The sequence below is a fragment of the Acomys minous genome (genome assembly GCF_964271855.1).
Source record: "Acomys minous genome assembly, chromosome: 11".
NCBI lineage: Eukaryota > Metazoa > Chordata > Mammalia > Rodentia > Muridae > Acomys > Acomys minous.
The window spans coordinates 20,521,574-20,541,980 of NC_140492.1; positions in this window are offsets into that span (position 1 = coordinate 20,521,574).

Below are 20,407 nucleotides of genomic sequence, written 5' to 3' on the forward strand. Positions count from 1 at the left end.
TGACTTTTTTTTTTTTTGTGATAGTTGTTCATGTTTAAGACAAATTCTGCCAGGATGCTTGAGATATGGGTATTCTGTTTTCTAAAACAACAGTCAACTGAGCCATTTGAGGCAGTTTACCTATGAGCTAATTAATCTCTTGGTGACTCAGAGAATAATTTAGGATAATTTCCAAGCCATCATCTTCATTTTATTGTTGCTGTTCAACATGAGTCAGTAGTATTTTTAGAATATACAGAATGGATAGGTGGAGCAGTCTTATTTTGGCTAATAGTGTTTAACCATTAAAATTCTGAGTAATTTGTAAAGATCGTTGTTGCATAAAGAAAACTGTAACTTTATGGCAAAACAAACAAACAAACAAAAAACAGATTATTAGAATGCCCCCCCCAGATATGTTTTATTTAAAGGCTGCTTAGCCTTTAAGCTTTTGAAGCCTTTGGTTATTTATGAAAATTGTGAATTTCTTCACCAGTAGTGTTTTTTGAAAGATCAGTTCTCAAAGGCAGACAGTACTGGAGCTCCTTGTCAATCTCACTGTTAAATCTGAACTACTGGAATCTGCTCACAAAGAGCAGGCAGTTCTCACTCCTTAGAAATGCTGGGAAAAATAATGTTCCCATTATTAATTCATGGACAATGAAAGAACAGCTCCTCTTCGTGCACTTCCTCTGACAGTAATGTTGGGGTTTTTTTTCCCTATGATTAAGTGTGTGACATTGTGTGACAAAGATTGCTGACCAATCTTAAGTGACTGAAAGATTCTTAAAACCAAGGTCATCATTTGTAGGGTCCTTTTCTCTTTTCACACAGCTGCAAAGTTGGATCCTACCATATGTAAACATCTCCTGTTTCTCTTAATGGCATCTTGATCTTGTTTTTCAGGTTATCTTAGACAGCAACGTCTGCCCACTCCATCATCTGCAGTAACTGGCATCACCCGCATGCAACGCTGTGCTCAGTTTCTATTAGTTTAACCCGAGTGATAAATAAAAAAGCATGGTAGATATAAGTTATATTGATTAAAGAATTTGAGTGCAGTCTGTGTATTTTCAGTTAAATAACCCCCAACTTTAAAAAGTTTTTATTTTATGTGTACCAGAGAGATTTGGCTACATATGTATATGTGCACCATGTGTGTGCCGGGTGCCTGTAGAGAGCAGAACAGGAAACCGTATCTGCCAGAGCTGTTGTCTGGCCATTTTGAGCTGCCATGTGGGTTCACAACAGAAACAACAAGTGCTCTTAACCACTGAGCTATCTCTCCAACACAGAAAACAAGTAGGGAGACTCGACAGCAAAGGTGCCTGACTACGGAGACACCGATTCTACAGCTCACATCTTCTGCTCAATTCGTTTACTGCATATTTCTGAGCATTTAATAAGTGTAGAGATTCACCTAAAATCAATATTAGAAAGAAAAGGAAAAACAGCCTTAAGCAAGTCCCTTAAGTGAGCTCCATTTCATGGAGTTTGGTTTGCATTTCAATGCAATCAAGCACAGAGATCCATGCCGCCGGAAGCTGTGGGGAAATCACAGTTGTAGGGCCTCCTGGAAGTAGTCTCATCTTAATGTGACCTGCAGTCAGCTACCTGAATCTGGGAAGTGGATGTGAAGAGACTGAGAGGGGAAGCTGGGCATTTGTTCAGTCTCATAGTTTTGCCACTTGGGTAGTTGAGGATGATACAGAAGTAAGATCCTCAAGTTGGGGCTGGAGAGATGGCTCAGAGGCTAAGAGCATTTGTTGTTCCTTCAGAGGACCCGGGGTTCAACTCCTAGTGGCCACACAGTGGTTCACAACCATCTCTAGAACTCCAGTTTTAGAGAGTCCAACACCCTAGTCTGACTTCTCTGGACCAGACACACATGTAGTGCACATAGATAGACATGCAAGCCAAGACTCACACACATGAAATAAAATAACTATTTTTTTTAAACGATAGACAAGTGTTTCGGTAGCACACAGAGGTCTTTCACATCAGCATGTCTCTTCTTCCATGTGCATTTGAAGATTTTAACAGATCTTCCCAGAGTCAGTTTGTAAATGTTTAATTTCACCTTTTGCATGAAAATGATGTGCTCCTGTTCCGAATTGATTCTTTTTTCTAATACTCTGATTTAGTGCTACTTTAAAAAGCTATAAGCTCAAAGGAATTTAAATGCAGAAGAATTATTGTAGTGTTTCTGCATGGATTGGGGTCACAAAGCCTACCAGTCTTTCATCCCCTTTCTCTTATTTCCTCTTGCTTTTCTCCATTCTCTACCCCTTTCCTTTCTCCTTCCTGTCTCCACATTCTCCCCTTCTTCTGTTCCTCCCTCCTGCCATCCATCCGTTCTATCATCCCATCAAGACTTTACTGCGTGTACCATTCTCCTGCCTCAGCCTCTAGGCATGCACCCCCCCAAACCTGGCCTGCTGTCCAACCACTGTTATTCCATCACAGGCGTTCTAGAACTTGTCCTTTATGTTGCTGGTAATTAATTAGTTTATTAAACACTTTATCACGTCTTAGAGAAACATTCCCAGCATACATTCTCATTTAAATGCGTCATCTTCATTTATTGGGTACTAAGTTGCGTTTTATTTTACCCTGTTGTGTTAGTGACTTTAGAGTTACTACAGAAAAGGAGAAAGCGGTTATTGTCACTACTAGGATGAGCTTGTGCGTGCAGTGTGAGGGTATCCAGGCCCCATTGTGTAACCAGGCTGACTGGAGGGAGTAAAGCTTAATGGAGCAGCTAGAGGGTAAGGAGCAGCTCAGGTTGGGATGAGCGAAGGAGAAACGGCCTTCTCTTGAGTCAGATTTCAGTGAAACAGCTCTTTTCCCTGTGGGGGCAGGAGGGGGAGGAATGAGGGCTATATAAACCTTGGGGGAGTGTGCAGGAGTTTTTGGGGTGAATGTGCCTCCTTGGCTGGGGTCCAAGGTGCTGGGAAGGCTTCCTTTGCAGGAAGAGGAATTCCAGGAGCTTACTGGACATGTCCTTATAGGGAGAGAGAAACCAGACCCTGAAACCTGGCCACCATGGCTGTCTGATACCCTGCATGTGAGGCTGCAGGCCGACATTGGGACATGCAGGCCAAGAGCAGGGACAAAGCAATCCTACTTCTGCTGGTCTCGGGATGGGGTTTTCAGGGTTCGGACATGACTCAACCTCATTCTTGCTCCAGGCCAGCTCTCACAGTGCTCACCTGCCCCACCTATAATAAACTTTAGTCATTTCCCTGACTTTTACTTTGTTTGATCCCCCTACCTTCTTTTACTGAAACTCTTCTCTCCAACATTTCCCTTCCTATATGTGAGTGTGTGTGTGTGTGTGTGTGTGTGTGTGTGTGTGTGTGTGTGTGTGTGTACATGCACAAGCAAACGTATGTGCCTGTGTCCCACTGAGTTTAACTATGGTTGCCTGCATGGGCAGGAACTATTTACCGGAGCATAGGCAGTTTATCAGCGGCTATGTCACTGCACAATGTGACAGTCCTCCTGCAGCCACCATTAACTGTCAATAGGAGCACAGGGAGGGATGGGGGGGTGGTTCTCCTGAGCCCTCGGAATATTTGTTCTGTAGGAAATTATGAAGACCTCCAATTTGTTGTTCTTTTTAAGGTTGGAGAAGAACACAGAGAATGTTAGCTGCCTCTCTGACTTCATTTGGCATCTTAAAAAGTAAGGAAGAAACACCATGTGTTTACAAAGTCAAAGAGATGCACCTACCCAGATCAGCTAGTCAGCAAGGGGCAGGGTGAGAAACACCTGGCTTTCCTACTCTGGACCACTTCATAAATTCACAAGATCAAGCATCGGCATTGCTTCTGAAGGCCAGCAAGGAGGGTTTCTTAAGCAACAAAACCCTATGAGCATCAATTCAAATACCTGCTTGTTCCAGCTCTACCACCTTACTCCAGCCCACTGCAGAGTTCTTCCTCTACGGATGCTTTAGTTCTGCTTTCACCAAGAGAAAATAAAAGGCCATTTTTCCATAGCCAATTTATCGCACAGATCTACAAAGGACCTACTAGGAAAAGATGGAAAGTCTTAAAAAGTGAAGAGGAAACCTTTGAGAGGTGCCTTGTGAGAAAGGTAGTTTTCTAAGCCTCAAGCCCAGATATCTAGTCTGACAGCTTCTGATCAAAGGAAATCTTTTATCTGAGCAACCCCCCAAAGTTATAAGAATTACATACATTTAACTGAATGACTCTGTTGAAAATCATAAACTGCTAATAAGTTGAGGCTGTCCTGGGAGGAGTAGAGTAGGCAGTTATCAGGAGCCTGGAGGCGTTAAGCAGGTGAGTGACGCCCCAGGAAACTGAGGATGAGCAACTTGGCCTGGCATTTCGGGGTACATGCAGGATCCCAGGCTCTGTCCCAGTGAAAATGTATAGTGCAAGCCGGGTGTGGTGATGCAGGTCTTTAATCCCAGAACAGGTGGATCTCTGTGAGTTTGAGGCCAGCCTGGTCTACAAAACAAGTCCAAGACAGTCAAGGCTACACAGAGAAAACCTGTCTCGAAAAAATAAAGAAGAAGAAAAGAAAGAAAGAAAAAAAAGAAAATGTATGTTGCAGAGGTGATTCACACTCGTCAAAACTTCAGATATGCCAGCTTTGAACTTTGAACTTTGAAAAGCTGGTTACAGAGCAAAGGCTAGCCCTCTCCAGGACGATACTTCCCTTTCACCAGTTCCTGTTAGGATTTTCCAGTCTTTAAGACAATTAGAGAGCTAGTCAAATGGTTCATCACAGTAGTAAGTGTTTTTCAGAGTGAGGCCCTTTGCTCCATTTCTTGATTTTAAGTGGTTATTTTATCACAGGTGTCTTGACAACCAAGCCAAGAAGAAAAATTACACACACATACACACACACACACACACACACACACACACACACACACTTCAATTTTTCTAAATCTTTCAAAGGTACATGTGTATATGTTAGTAGGCATTGAACCCAGGCTGTCACACATAATAGACTGCACTCTACTACTCAGCTGTACTCCTGTCCCTGATGTTACTGGTTTTTTGGGTTTTTTTGTTTGTTTGTTTGTTTCTATTTTTGTTTTTGTTTTTGAGACAATGTCCTTCTGAGTCAACCAGGCATGCTTTGAACTTATGACTCTCTTTCCTTTGTAAGATATTTTTTCTCATGTACATGTGTATCCATGTGTGTATTTGTATATGTATGTGTGTGTGAGTGTGTGTGTGTGTGTGTGTGTGTGTGTGTGTGTGTGTGTATGAGAGAGAGAGGGAGGGAGAGTGTGTGTTTATGTGCACCACATGTGTTCAGGTGCTCATAGAGGACAGAAGAGGTCAGACCCCCCTGAAACTGGAATTACAGTGGTTGGCTGTGAGCCATTGATATGTTGATCACTCACCCACACTGCTCCGCATCACCAGCAGTCTATGCTTATGGCCATTAAGCTTTCTCTCCAGCCCATGACCCTTCTTCATTAAATGTTTCTAAATCACATTTTTCTCTAAAATGGGTAGAAACCAGAGGACAGTTTGCAGGATTCGGTCCTCTGTCCACCATGTGGTTCCTGAGTATGAAACTCAGTTCTTCTTGTTCGACAGGAAGCACGTTTATCTACTAAACCATTTTGCCTCCTTCACCAGCCTTCTACCTGGCTGAGACATTGAGACTGTCCCACCAGGCCCAGAACTTCTTGACATTTGTTACCTCAGAAACCTAGTGTAACCAGTGCTTAACTGTTAAACAGGGCAAAAGAAGGAGGAAATGGCACTCATGGGCTCATCAAAGAGTTTTCAGTCAGGAGTTTCACAGTTAGGATTGCTCTCAACCCTTTTTATCTCTTATGAGAGGCTAGAAAAAAATAAAATTTATAGTTCAGTCTTCTTTGCCTTCTAATTAAATTTCTAGTCCACTTGCAAATGCTGGAATTAATAAAGATTAGACACACAGTCTAAGAGTTCAAGGCACCATCACCATGGGTTGCTTGAAAATATTACTAAGTTACCATGACTAACACCCATGCAGTCTTTCTTCAAGGCCATGCTGAGTATTAATTTGCCTTATTCAGCCGACCTCTGCCTCTTTGTGATGCCACACTCAGGAATTACCCCCAGGTTATCAATCAACAGATAGGCTGGGGACAAATACAAGGCTTCCTGTCACCTCAATAACTGATTGTTGAGAAGTTTATTTCTTAGCACTCATGTAGTCTTTCACATCTTAAAAAACATGTACATTTAATGTCTTTATTGAACAAAGAGTTTGATTGAATTAGTTAACTGAATCCTCCAAACTGAATTTTTAAATGTAGTATAAATAACTACTGTATTGCAAAACATATCATTTTCTCATTGACATGTGCAAAAGCAATTTAATAGCATGCATAGGCAGAGATCAACATTGATTTTTGAAAAATATAAATAAAACTATAATTAATGTTATGTATTTTGATTACATGTGTATGTGTAAAATGTTAACCTTCTAAAATTTAAAATGTTCATTTTAAAAGTAAGAACATTTTTATTCACCATAATTTTTGAAGCTATAAATGTTTGAAACACAAGAGAACTTAATTCAAAATATACAAAGTGAAAACATTGGAAAATATTTAATTTTAAGATGTAACCTGAATACATGAGAAACTTACCATTCATCTTTTTAAACTATTGGATGTTATTATATTTTAGAGTCTTACTCATGAGCCAGCCACTTTTTAAAAATAATGAAATTAGACAAAAAAACAACTGTTCTAAGTAGAACATATTTTCATAAGTTATTTTTATATGCATAGCTGTAAATCTGGATATCCTGAAACCAATTGGTATGTAATATTAAATATAGTTTATTGTCATGTGCTTTATTTGTGGCTCATCATGACCCCGCCCCCCAAAGTCACCATCTTCTTTCCTCTAGGAGTCTGGGATCATCTCAGGTTTAAGACTAAAAGCCTTAGCTTTAGACAAAAAAAAAATCCTTAGCGTGGAAAAAATTATGCTGATTTATAATCTAAAGCACCAGCTCCTCCTACAAGGTCATGCCTGGATCTTTCCCACTATAGTAGTTTGAAGACTATGAGGATAGCCATTATATGCTCATGTGTTTGGTCCCCAGTTGCTGGAACTGTTTGGGAAGGATCAGGAGTTTTGGCCTTGTTGGAGGAGGTGTGGACTTGTTGGGGGAGGTGTGGCCTTGTTGGGGGAGTGTGGCTTGGTTGGTGGGGGTGTGGCCTTGTTGGAAGAGGTTGTGCCACTGTAGGTGGGCTTTGATGTTTCAAAAGCCCAAGGTAATCCAGTTGGCTTTCTCTCTGCTTCTTGGTTACTGTCTCAAAATGTAAACAGTCAACTACTGCTCCAGTGCCACGCCTGTCTGTCTGATTTATGCCATACTCCCTGCCATAATGGTAATGGACTAATCCTCTGAAATTGTAAGTCCCCAGTAAATACTTGCATATGTTGCCTCTTCCAAGTAATAGAAAAGTAATTAAGACACCCACTCTTCTCATTTTCTCTGAACAACCTTTTCAGTGCTCGCGCCTTGTCTGTACTCATCACAGCACGCTCTCACTGTATGCTCATAAGAGGCTTCCAGTTGCTGGCCATTTGCTCTCATCTGATTTCCCTCTTCTCCCTAACACAATAACCTATCAATAGCTATTTCCCATCCCAACTGCCATATATTTTTCCTTGTTCTTCCCAATGAGATCAACAAATAATCCAATCATGTTTCATGACTATGAACTAGCACATGGAATTGCTCTACCAACACCATGATAAATCAATATTAGAAATGGTTTCCTCCTCTATTAAAGAATATTTTTTCCTGTTGCATAATATAACTAAGTAATAAAATACAAGTTTTGTGTAAAGAGAAACTTTGTTACCTGATGTGGAAGTTTCTGATTTCTTTGACGACTCAGTTATGTCACGGGGTGTTTTGCAGAATGCTGTCTTGTGAGAGGTCATGTGACATTTTTCTGGCAGAGAGGACATGTGATATTTTTCTGGGGGAAGACACATGAGAGAACACATGGTGGTGGGAAAAAATATAAAAAGAACAGTGGACAATGAGACCAGGTTTTTGGTATTTTTAAGTTGTGCAACGTTTCGCTCGTCTTTGCTGGTCTTCCCTTCACAAAGAGAAATGTTCCAGAGAACTTCTTATGGTACTCTGGATAATTCTGGTTGCTTCCACAGACTCCTGCCAATTCTGAGGAGAACTGCTGGTTGTGCTGGCACTACAGATTTATGCAGCTGTTTGGTATTGGCTATTGGACTGAACTGCTGGTCTCCTGATAAAGCAGAGTGGAATTAACCCAAGGAACTACATGTAAACATGTCCACCACCCCTTTTCCTATTAACATTCTTTCCCTCCTTCCTCCGTTTGGTGGGTTAGAAGTGAGGTTGAATTGTTTAAGAACCCTAAAATAAAGTAGGTTTTGAAAAATCTAAGGCTACACTTACCCCATGAGTTTTCAGCACTGCATGTATCTATATGTAAAGAGATACAAGTAGGTATTATTTAAACTGAGTATAGTCATACAGGACAGCATTGCCTTTTCCTCTCAAAGGTCTATGAAAATGGTAAGCACGATTTATTTAGTGTCTGCTATGTTCTTGTCAATACATTATGTTTATTGCATACATTGGCACACTTGGTCTCACATAAAGCCAGTGAGTACACCTTATATAATTTGTTCTTAGATGGGCAAAATGAGACTCAAACATTTCAGTCCATGTGAGCATATAAGATGTGAGTACAGCATGCCACTTAAAAGGGAGGAAATCATCTTTAACCTTGATTTGCTACTACTTTGGCCAAAAACAATTTGATCTTGTAAGTAGCATCTGGGAAACTCTAAGAGCACCAGATCGCAAAGACAAGCCACCATAAGAACATCTTGAAAGCATGTGTCCCTGATGGGAAAAGGAACAGGAGGGCGATTTATGTAACTTGTGTGCTTTGACCAATCTTGCCGTTAAGTAGTCTGGAGAGCAGCTTAAAACCACTGATTGACCTATTGGAAAGCATTATACCTGGGGAGAACAATCAGACAAGTAAACAAGATGTTTGGATGAGCAATTGCTCTCTCAGGTAATGAAGGCTCGTTTTGAAAGGCAGGTGATGGTGACTCTGTAAGAAACCTCATTGCGGTTTATTTTGAATTAACCTCCTCCTGTTTCCCATTTGGAAAATGATACCCTTATTTATCATTCAGTAGCTGTTTGCAGGTCTTTCCTTCTAATGTTTATCACCAAGAACTGTTTTTGTGATGGCTGATTGCCCCAAATCAAGGATGGCAAGATAACCTTGCCTTCAGGAAGAACCACTTGGGGGATTGGCAAAAGTCAACAAAATAAACCAAAAAGCAAACATGTCATGTGTAAATAGTAGCTTCAGGTAGAATTTCAATCTGTCTTATTTAAAAAGGACTCACAATGTGCTTACTTATAAATATTTAATTAGTGAGGAAGCGGGAAGCAAAGATGTTTTTATGCCAAGTCACAATAAAGCATTGCTAGAGTGGAGAACTTCTCTGAGCAACCCACATGCAGTTAGATCAGAGGTAATGCTTGGCTAACCTACTAACCCATCTATTATCTATGATGTGAACCACTATAAAAACATGGCACATATCTTAAAGGTGTCATACATCACTGCGTTTGCAGATAATCTAGCCCAAGCTTCTTCTGGCTAAAGCACGCACATAAAGTAGCCCTTAAATGTGAGTGTTTGAATGGGGACTAGAGTGTAGCAATCTAGAGCCGAGGGTCCACATTAGGAAGCCATATAGCCTCTCTGAGATGACCAAATTATTATTGTTATTTAGGTAGAAAGTATTGTCTTTGGGGGTAATAATATTTCATGTGGTTCTGTCTTGCTGGTCTTATCTTAGCATAGCTGTTTCACTGATTATTCCGAGCAAGATGCTCTGTGAACACACAAACTGGTGGCTTGTGCCTCTCGACAGTTCACTGTCCTTCATATAGTGTTGATTTTACACTCCCTTACATGTCTGTGCAAATACAAATGAATGAACAATCGCTTAAACTCAACAAAAACACAGGAAATCAGGGGCTTGGATATGGTTATATTGAGTGTGAAACTTGTGTTTTATGATTCCTTACTGAAGAGAAAAAAATAGACATTCACCTATACCGTGGACACAGAGATAGAAGTATTTGTAAACTGATTTCATCTCTCTGCTTGCTTGAACACAAAGACAGGCATTCTGAAATATTCTCCCAAGATATTCATGTTAATGACCATAAAATCCTTTAAATGAGGTGATACTAGTAAGATTCCCCCCCCCCAAAAAAAAGTAGCTCATGTAGCTGAACAGAAATCTGTACAGTCTACTAACACTTCCTCTTAAGTGACTCTCAGGGACTTTTGAGATAGTACATTTCCACAACAAATGGAACTGAGGAAGGGATGGCTTGACACCTTAAATACTGTCGTGTCCCATCAGCTGTCACAGCAGCCTGCAGTATCCATGCATGCTGGAGCCCCTGCTTACTGGAGTCAAGTCACTGCCAGCCCTGGTGAAGAGGGTGGGGAAAAGATTGTATTACTAAGTGACAGTTGAACCTTTCCAAGAGAGTTACTTACCTAATTCCCCTAATGAAAATGTACCTTTTATATAAAACTGAGGGCTTTCTGAATCCAATGTGAAAGCCATTTTTCAAGAGAGATTTAGCCTACCACACACTAAGAATTAGCAACTAGGCCTGACTGGTCATAACTTCGGGTGCACATGTTAGATATTCCTATATAAATTCTCAGAAATTTTAGCTGATAATACGCAGTGTGTTTCTCAAAAACAATTTTCCCTTTTATACTTTTCTTCTTTTGTTACTGAGGCCCTCACAATGACCTTCACAGGAAGTCTTACAATTGGGACCCAGAGTTAAGTATAAATTCCATCAGTTGTCACTGTGAAGTCTCACTCCCTTCTCTATTTAAGGGCTTGACATGAAGGACATGACTTTTAACGTCTTTCTTATCTGATGTCCTGTGAAAATAACTTTTGTGACATATATCATCTTTGCCTCATAAAAAAATCCAACTCCCACTCTGCCTGTTTTTTACTCTCCATTTGAATCATTAATTTTGATAATGGTGAAAGATCAAGTTGTGTTCAATGTGTTATGTTAGTACCTAAGTTAATATAATCATCTTTTAAGAGTATATTCATCTATTTTGCGTGTGTGTGTGTGTGTGTGTATGTGTGTGTGTGTGTGTGTGTGTGTGTGTGTGTGTGTGTGTGTGTGTGTGTACACATGATACTGCCTGCTGGTGCAGATCAGAGGACGCCTTGCTGGAGTCAATTCTTTCTTTCTACTGAGTAGGGTGCTAGGGCTGATCGCATGTTGTCAGGGCTAGCAGCAAGCATCTTTGCTGACCGAGCAGGGGCACTGGCCCCAGCAGAACTACACTGTCTTGGAGATTGTGCTCTTTGCTTTAAGCATTGCTACTTAACAACAATTAGAATTTCAAGACCAGATTGTTATTCTAGGTGTTCAGTCCTTGCTATGGTTCTGACCCGGGGAACTGGGTTTGACATCCTGCATCTTTTCTTTGACATTCATCTTTCATACCGCTCTATAATCTAAGTAATTTTTAATTAGCAATGATTGTGCTCTGGATAAACCTCATTGGCTATGATACTGCCACTGCTCTATATAGTTTAAGTAATTTTCCTACCGTGGAGTTAGTAGAAATTTCTATTTTTTAATGTATGTATATCTTCCAGATTAAAATTTCTTAAATAAGGAGTTAGTTGCAATTATTTCATACCTTCAAACTTGAGATTTTCAAAGGAATATGGCATTAAGCAACTAGTGAGGTATTTTCTTCTCTATTAAAGACACCCTAGAGTGCCATTTACTGCAGTAGTAGAGATCACGTATTGAAATTACCTGTAGTTTCTATCCACAGAAGGCAACAATTACATGAGTAAGATGGCCTATCATGTTCTTGTCTCCCCCATAGACTTGGATATGTATCGTTCTATTTACTTTGTTAACATCAAACTGGGGAGTTCTAGCAGCTCTGAGCTGACCGAGAGTGGGGATCTGCTCGGATTACCACCTTCTTAGAACAAGAATCCCAGATAATTACTTCTCTTGTTCTGAATTTTAAAACTCAGCTCTCTTTTATTCAGTAATACCACAGACCTTGCATGGGGCTCATAGACTCTTACTTCCCCCCCCCCCCATGATCCACCTGAATTTCTAGTATATGATATGTTTTTGAAAATGGGGAAATATAGTCTCTTGTTCTGTTATTCTTTTATGCTGATGTGTTGTGCTTTGCTTTTGGTCATTAGTGGAACAGCAGGCCCTAAAGGCTTCTGTTTATTTTGGGAGACAGACATCCTCCGGTGTTAGTTTGTTGCTGTTTTTCTTGTTCTCCTTGACTTGCCTTTTCTTAATATGTGCAAAGGACTAGGTGTTCTTTTAGAGGAGATACACTATCTTCATGATATTAATATCCATGCTAAAAACTCAGTATCCTTGCCATGAATCCCCTCAAAAAATTTTTTTAATTTATTTTTTTCCCCTCAACATTTTTATGTTGAAACTTTTTTTTACCACCAATGCAACTTTATGAGGAGGTATCTGGGCACTTAGGAGGTGCTCTCATGATTGAGACTAGTACCCTTAAAAAAGAAACAGCAGAGAACTCTGTAACCAGTTCCACCATACAACATCACGCCAAGAAGGAATCTTTGAATCAGGAAATGATTTCTCACCGGACATCTAATCTTCAATCCCCTTGATCTCCAACTACAGTAGATGAGATAAAACTCTTCACTTTGGAAGTCCCAGCAGTGTGGTCTTTTGTTGTACAAGCAAACAGATTATATCAAATCATAAGGCCTGAAATAGTCCTAATAATAATGAGAAGAGGAAAGAAGGCAGCGGGATGCAGAGGGAGTGAGAACACTTAAATAAACTGCAGAAACTTTTTAGAAAACATCACTGTCCTTCTATTCAGCATCCACTCACCTCTCCAGTTCAGACTAATTGCTTCCTTCCTCATCTAGCTATTGTCCTCTTACGTCACAGTTGAAGAAAATAGTTAACTTTATCAGTTTCAAAGGTGGGCATTAACTCACAGAAGCTGAATGCAGTTTCAATACTCTTGCCAATCCTTGGCTTAAGCACAGGATATGGTAAATGCCTAGTTAAGTAACCGCACAAGGACACTGCTAGGGAAGGTTTCTTTGGATCCAAAAGTTGTACATGGAACATGTGATACTATTTTTCATGATCTTGGTCATCATTTTCTTTGGATTTGGCACTTAGACCTGGTTCCACCATCTTGAACCTGGACAGAAGCCAGCCATTGAATAACCTATGGCACGGAAAATCTAAAAGTCAGAGCCCAACTGTGCCATGCTTCAGAGTTGTCCAGCCTCAGCATTTCTTGTCACAAGGATAATTAATGTCTTCATTGCTTAAGCAGGTGGAATCTGTGTTTCCTAGTCCTGGCAGCTGTAATTATTCTAAAAGAAAACCATTCGTCTTTTCTTTCTCTGGAGTGACTTAAAACAAGACTTTAAATGGTATAGTTGGTCTTCTTTAGGGATGTTTGGCCTTCTAGAAAGTTCTAAGTAAATGAGTTAGGAGATTAAATTAGAGTAGCAAAGTTAAGAATGATAAAAATCTTTGGTTTTAAACCTGTCATGATACCTAAACAGTAGATTCAGAAAGCAGCAACCTTTTAATTCTTTCTTGAGATCTATAACTTCTGCTGGGTGACCATAAGAACATAGAGTGATAGTATGTTCTAGTCCCTCTGCTCAATTACAAACGCCTTTCCATGTAATCTCTTACACTGCAGAGAATTAGAAAGAGTTGTTATGTACACCAGTAGGGGAAGCCAGTAGCCCAAGATGCTGTTCATACTTTTTCTTTCAATGTCAACCAAAACCAATACTGACCAATAAAAAAGGAGATTCTATTGCTTTACCTTAAAACATAGAGCAGAAAGAACTCCTGAGAATTCCACATTGTGTGTGTGTGTGTGTGTGTGTGTGTGTGTGTGTGTGTGTGTGTGTGGTGTTTTCTTTTTTCCTTTAGAGTTTTGGCACAAGAACCCTTAATAATGGATTTGGATGAGTCCCGAAGTTGATTGTGCCAACATCAATTGAATTAAGCCCTCAGACATTTTCAGGGAACTTCCCACCTTCCATTTCACATAAATACGCAGAAAGCTTTTAGCTCCAACAGGGCTTGCCCCTAGATGAAAAATGTCTACATCCCCCACTAAGGTGTGGAGCAGACACCCCGGCTTCTGACCAAGATCCAAAATTGATTTTTTTTATATATAAACAATTACTTCTGCTCTTTCCAGAATTCTGCAGTGGGTTCTGGCGAAAGAGCCCTGTGGAGGAGTTAGGAATCCTAAGCTCTAGAGCTCTGGACTGTACCCATCACCTTCTTGAATAACTAAGAAATTATTTTACTTTCTTGAAGTTTGGATTCTTAATCCTTAAAGTGACAGTAACAAGTTTTACCAAATAGTTTCTAAATTAGTGTCTTAAAAATGAGCATAATAAATACAAAAGTGCCATTAAAAATATCCAACATTGCTATCATTCTTCCTTTCCTTACTCAGGAGAAGATTTGAGGGCCTGTCTAAGCTGATTTCATTATCAAAGGCTGAGATTTAAAACCTAAACATAAGTATAACTGGGCTTCTGTATGGGTCCTGTGGTGATTACGTCCCAAACATCACTAGATTTATGGCCCTTATATTTCTTTCTTTAAAACTTAAAAAGTTATAATTTATCAAAAAAAATCTATTAAGATTTTATTTTATCTTTCCCATTCCTAGGACTGGGATACAAAAGACACATGAAATTTATAGTCGCTTAGAGTCTAGTGGACATAAAAAAAAAAAACTAGAAAATATGTAATACTAGAGGTTGTTAGAGAGGTGAACAGGGGGCTGTGGGAAATTAGAGGCAGAATGTCTGTCAAAATCTAAGCTCCTTGATGCAAAGTGCTTATGAAAAGCATTCCTTTTTTTCTCCTGGATTTTCTAAGGTTTCTCAATGAAGCAGTCATGCATTTTACCTGTGTGGTATTAGTTTCAGCATAACCTCAGACACCGAACTCCTTGATTCTCATCTTTATGTAAAATGATACAGCAATGGCATAAAACTTGTGCGTATTATCCTGTATGTCTTAAATCATCTTTAGAGTCTTTATGATACCGAAAGCGTTGCAAACCCTAAGTAAATGGTTTGTTATACAAAAATAGTCTGCATACATTCAGTACAGATACCCAACACTTTAGGACTTTGTAGATTCAACCTGTGGTTGCAGAACCTGTAGACATAGGGAGCTAACTGTACAGACACACTGAAGTCCAGTGCAGACTTTTAAGTTTCTCCAGGTTGATGTCACCCTCAGCAGGTTTTTATAACAGGTGGAAGAAGATGCTTACTTAAAGATTAATTCCCACCTCGGCTTTCATTATGTTGATAGCACTTTGGAGGGCCACGGGTAGCAATGTCCTCTGAGTGCCAAAGGGAGAATGAGGCTGCTGGCTGACAGTGTGCTGAGTGGGTTAAGAGGTTATGGCGAAGATCATTCTTCTCCTCCCTCCTGAGAACTCTGCAGATGGCATGCTTTATGATGATCTTTATTTGGAAGAGAAGTTGAGGCAGAAGAAATTGCACCATTTGCAAAAATTCTACTCATGGGAAGAGGAGAAAGGGAGGGGGACCAGAGTCCAGGGTGCCTGATTTACAGCTTGCTGAATAACCAATAATATCAGTTTAGAAACCAATAGAGCTTCCAAGCAATCACTCTCAACATGTCCTTTTATAAGCAGCCTTGTGACAAGGCAAAAGGAATATGGGGATTCCTTTAACCATCCATTCCTGCCATTTCCAGCTGTGGAGCTAAGAAGCAAGCATAGACCATTATCCCTTCTCCTGTCCTGACCATTTGTTACTATGGAAAATTCCATAAGCCTATCTTGTAGAATATTTGTGTTCTAGAACTGAACTCTGTCTGTCTGTCTCTCTCTCTCTCTGTGTCTGTCTCTCTGTCTGTCTGTCTCTGTCTCTCTGTCTGTCTCTGTCTCTGTCTGTCTCTGTCTCTCTCTCTCTCTCTCTCTCTCTCTCTCTCTCTCTCTCTCTCTCTCACACACACACACACACACACACACACACACACACACACACACACACCACATCTTAGGAAACTTTTTTTTTTAAAAATTAACTGGTTTGAAAAACTCATATGTCTAATGTGCGGCCTAAGTAGTGAAGACATTTTTATGGGTAGATTACTCACAGTGACTCACAGCTCAGCATATCTGGGACAGATCGGATTCCTCCACACTGCTGTTTCCTTCTCTCCCAGCCTTCACCATTATTCCTGAAATGGAGTGCGAAGAGCAGAATTAAGTGTCTTAGAAACCAAAGCATTATCCCTCCTCTGTGGCTTCCAGGTTGCTGCTATGGCCTGTCATATAATTATTTTCCTCACACTGAAGTACTCGTTCCTGGAGGGAGAAGGGTAACTCCATGAGTTAAACGTACAGAAATTCTTGAGGTCATATAAGCATCGCTATGGCTGAGGGCCTTTCCAGTCTATAGAGCTGCCTAAGAGTCCTGCAAGGAGCTGCAGGGACTCATGGTTTATGAGTTTTCTCTCACACAGGGGTGGTGACTCAGTCATTTTTAAGTAACCCATGTACCCATAGATAAGCCTATAAACTCTTTGGTTTACCAAGTCAGACAGGGATAGTAGACTCATTTCTCAAGTCTGTCATTGGTTCTGTATATTGGTTTGTGCACATCTCCCCAGGAGAAGACGCATCACAGTACAATAAGCCGTCTAAGATTTTAACAACATAAAAGAATATTTTGTCCTGATCAGTTATGAGTGTCAGGAATTCACAAGATTTTTTTTTTTCTGGAAGTCCCTTAGGAAATTGTAGCTGGGTGTTGACCATTTCTGTCATCATCATCAGAAGGCGGCAATAGGACTGGATGCCCAAGGTGGTGCATTCGTAAGACTAGAAGTTTAAGAAGGCTATTGTCTGAGAGGAAGTTGGCTGACTAACCAGATGTTCTAGGTGTAGCAATGTCAGCACATGTCATTTCAGTCATGTATCACAGGACACTAAAACATTTGTTCTCTAGCTGGGGAGGTGACTCAATGGTCAGCATGTTTACAGAACAAGCAAGAGAACTGAAGTTCAGGTCCCATATAAGGACAAAAAGAAGAAAAAGATATCGGCTCTTTACATCTTGACTTGTGATTTTTGTTTCTCCTAGGGAATCCTTATATCTTTTAAAACTAGACTCTGTGTACTATGTTCCTGGGAAATTATTTGGAAAACTGTGATTCATCTGCTACCCCATGCCTTAATAACATCCTCCGTCTTGACCTCTGGTTCCTGTCTCAGTCTTGTGAAACTGTGCTGCATGATCCTGGATGACCCTAGACAAATCATCTCCAGGACGGAAGGAAGGACGACTAGCCACAGCTCTTTTGAAGATGGAATGTCACCCACACATTGTTTTGTGATAACTAAACATAGTACTTTGTGTTCGGTTTGGTGGTAAGTTCTATTAGAATTTGAGTTCCATAGATGATGTAACATCCTGACTAATATCAACAACAGAACTGTGCGGGCTTAAAAGATAATGACACCCTAGAACTTGCTATGTGGAAGGACTCAGAAGATAGCATGCCAAGTAAAACAAGCCTGACACAGAAAAATATATCACTATCATGTTTAAGTACTGGATTCTTTTAAAATAAGAATATATATGTACATATTTATGTGTTTACATACATATATTATTATAATACTACAATAAGTAATATAATATATATGAGAGAGAAAAGGAGTTGAAGGGAAATGGTACAGTCAAAAGATACAAAATAACAATATTTAAGATGTACAAACCTATAGATCTAAGGTATAACTTGAGGAATACAGGTAAGAAATTTGTATTGTTACATACAAATATAATATAAAATAAATGAATATATCCTCAGAACCTATTACAGGACTACTGAGGAAATAAATGAACTAATGGTTCTGTATCCATTGCCCCATGACTATACTTAATAATATGATTTTTATCCATCACCTTTTCCTTTATAGCTTCATATTTCCAAAATTTTAAGATTATTTTTCATATAGAGCTCAATCCTATATTAAATACACATTTTTTATTCTTTATATATGATGACTTGAATGAGAAACCACATTTTTTGAAAATAAGAGCTAAAACTATTTTTGCAGCACACTAAGAGTTACAAACATAATAGGATTGGTCCCATCAAAGTAGGCTAGAAGCTCCTGAGGCTGTATTGGAGCACTAAGGAAGTGGAGCAGAAGGTAGAACCAGCAACGGAGAAAGAAAGTCCAGCCCGACTCCACAGTGCTAGGTTTTGATAGTCGTAGAATGACTTTGTGTCAAGTGCACGGCATGGCCAAAGGTCAATCATGCCAAGATATAATAAGGTGAGAGTTAGATATGGGTCTCCATCTAGAAGGTCTGAGTGGGAACTAGTCATAGACAAAGATCAGATCCTCACAACTGTGGCTATGTTCTTAGAGTATTGAACTAGAGTTCAATAAATATCCTTTGTCAAGGTCAAGATTGATCTCAGTTCCTGGAGCAGGACTGAATCCATACATACAGGATACCTGAGAAAGGGAGTGTTAAGGGATCATATTGATTTTGAATGAGATTTTTTGCTTCATTTAGCATCTTTAACACATCTCCATATAAGAATCCTTTCAACATTCCCTAGGGGGGAGGATGGACTCAAGATAAAGCAGGAAAATTTAACTTTGTTTTATTAGTATATCCTGTGTCTTCCCACAATTCCCTGAAGATAGTGCCCTGTTTCTTTTTGTTTGTTTGTTTCATTTTATTTTTGGCTCTTGTTAAAATACCATGCAATTCCTTTATTTGAAATACACACCTTAGTGGCTGTGATATATTCACAGAGTACAACTATTCCCAAAGTAAATCCCTCCTTACCTACCATCACTCCCTGTTTCCAGGACATTCTTTCAGTTCCTGCTTCCATTTATATGCAGTCTATCTTTATGTTTGCCCATTCTTAGCATTACCCAGGGAGAAAATCATATTTAAAAGGTAGAATCATGAGACTGACTGATTCATTTGACATATTTTTTAATTCTATGTTGTACAACATTTCTTTTAGGAATGAATAATATACTATGTGTCATCGTACCCTATCTCATTTATCCACTTGTCAGTTTGTAGATATGTTCATCATTTTCTACTTTGGGCCTACTATGATTGTGCCATGAAAATTTGTGTACACAATGGCAGGGAGGGAAGAATGGGAGGATACAAGGGATGGGATAACCATTGAGATGTAACAAGAATAAATTAATAAAAAAAGGAAAAAAAAGAAAAGAAAATTTGTATACACGTTGCTGTATACGCATTTATTTTCATTTCTATTGAGCATATTTAGAAATGCAGTATTACCTTTTACATTTTATTTAAATATATGTTTAATAACTATCTTTTTCTTCCTGGTAGTAAGTTCTGGAGTAAACAAGTGAACAAAATGAAGAAACATCTGCTTTATGTTGCTTACATTCCTCTATATTTTTAAGTTCTTGAGAAAAGTAACTATGCTGACTTTGCTGCCTTGAACAGTCTTTGGCCTAGCCCACTTCTATTCACTAAGTTAATAAGAAGATTAATTCATGTCTCCACAGCCAATGAGGAAAAAAAAATAGGGTCATAGTAGTGTTTTCACAAAATTTGTTTCATTTCCCACCTACTAGATTGTAGACATGATGAGACCCATCTCTAGGTGCCTCCACCTTGTTTGAGATGTGTGTGTGTGTGTGTGTGTGTGTGTGTGTGTGTGTGTGTGAGAGAGAGAGAGAGAGAGAGAGAGAGAGAGAGAGAGAGAGAGAGAGAGAGAGAGATGTGTGCACACAACCAACCTATATGTATTTTCTGCCATGTTTTGAGCAGAGACGCTCAGGAGCTGGGCTCTTACACTGACATGCTGGTGTGAATGAGTGAGCACTTTCTTCCCAGAGGCCAAGGCTCCTTCCAATTCATTTACTATTCTTTTACTTTCTATTTTTGGAGTGCCAGCACCTACTTTTTCCATTGGAAAGAAACTCTCCACTTTGTTGGACTTACTGACTGTGAACACAACCTTCTATCTCTGGGTATTCGCAGACAGTCTTCAGCCTCAGGGACCTGTAGAGATTTTTTTCCACCCAGGAACTGTACAGCTGTTTCCTCAGACACAAGATTGCTAGAAGAGTTCATATCTTTGAGGCAGCCTACCATGGCCCACAGAGATATACAACTTTTTCTTTCTTCTGACAATTGATTATGGTTTTACATACATGTACTTAGAATATCTCTCGTGTTGAGTACCTCCCCAA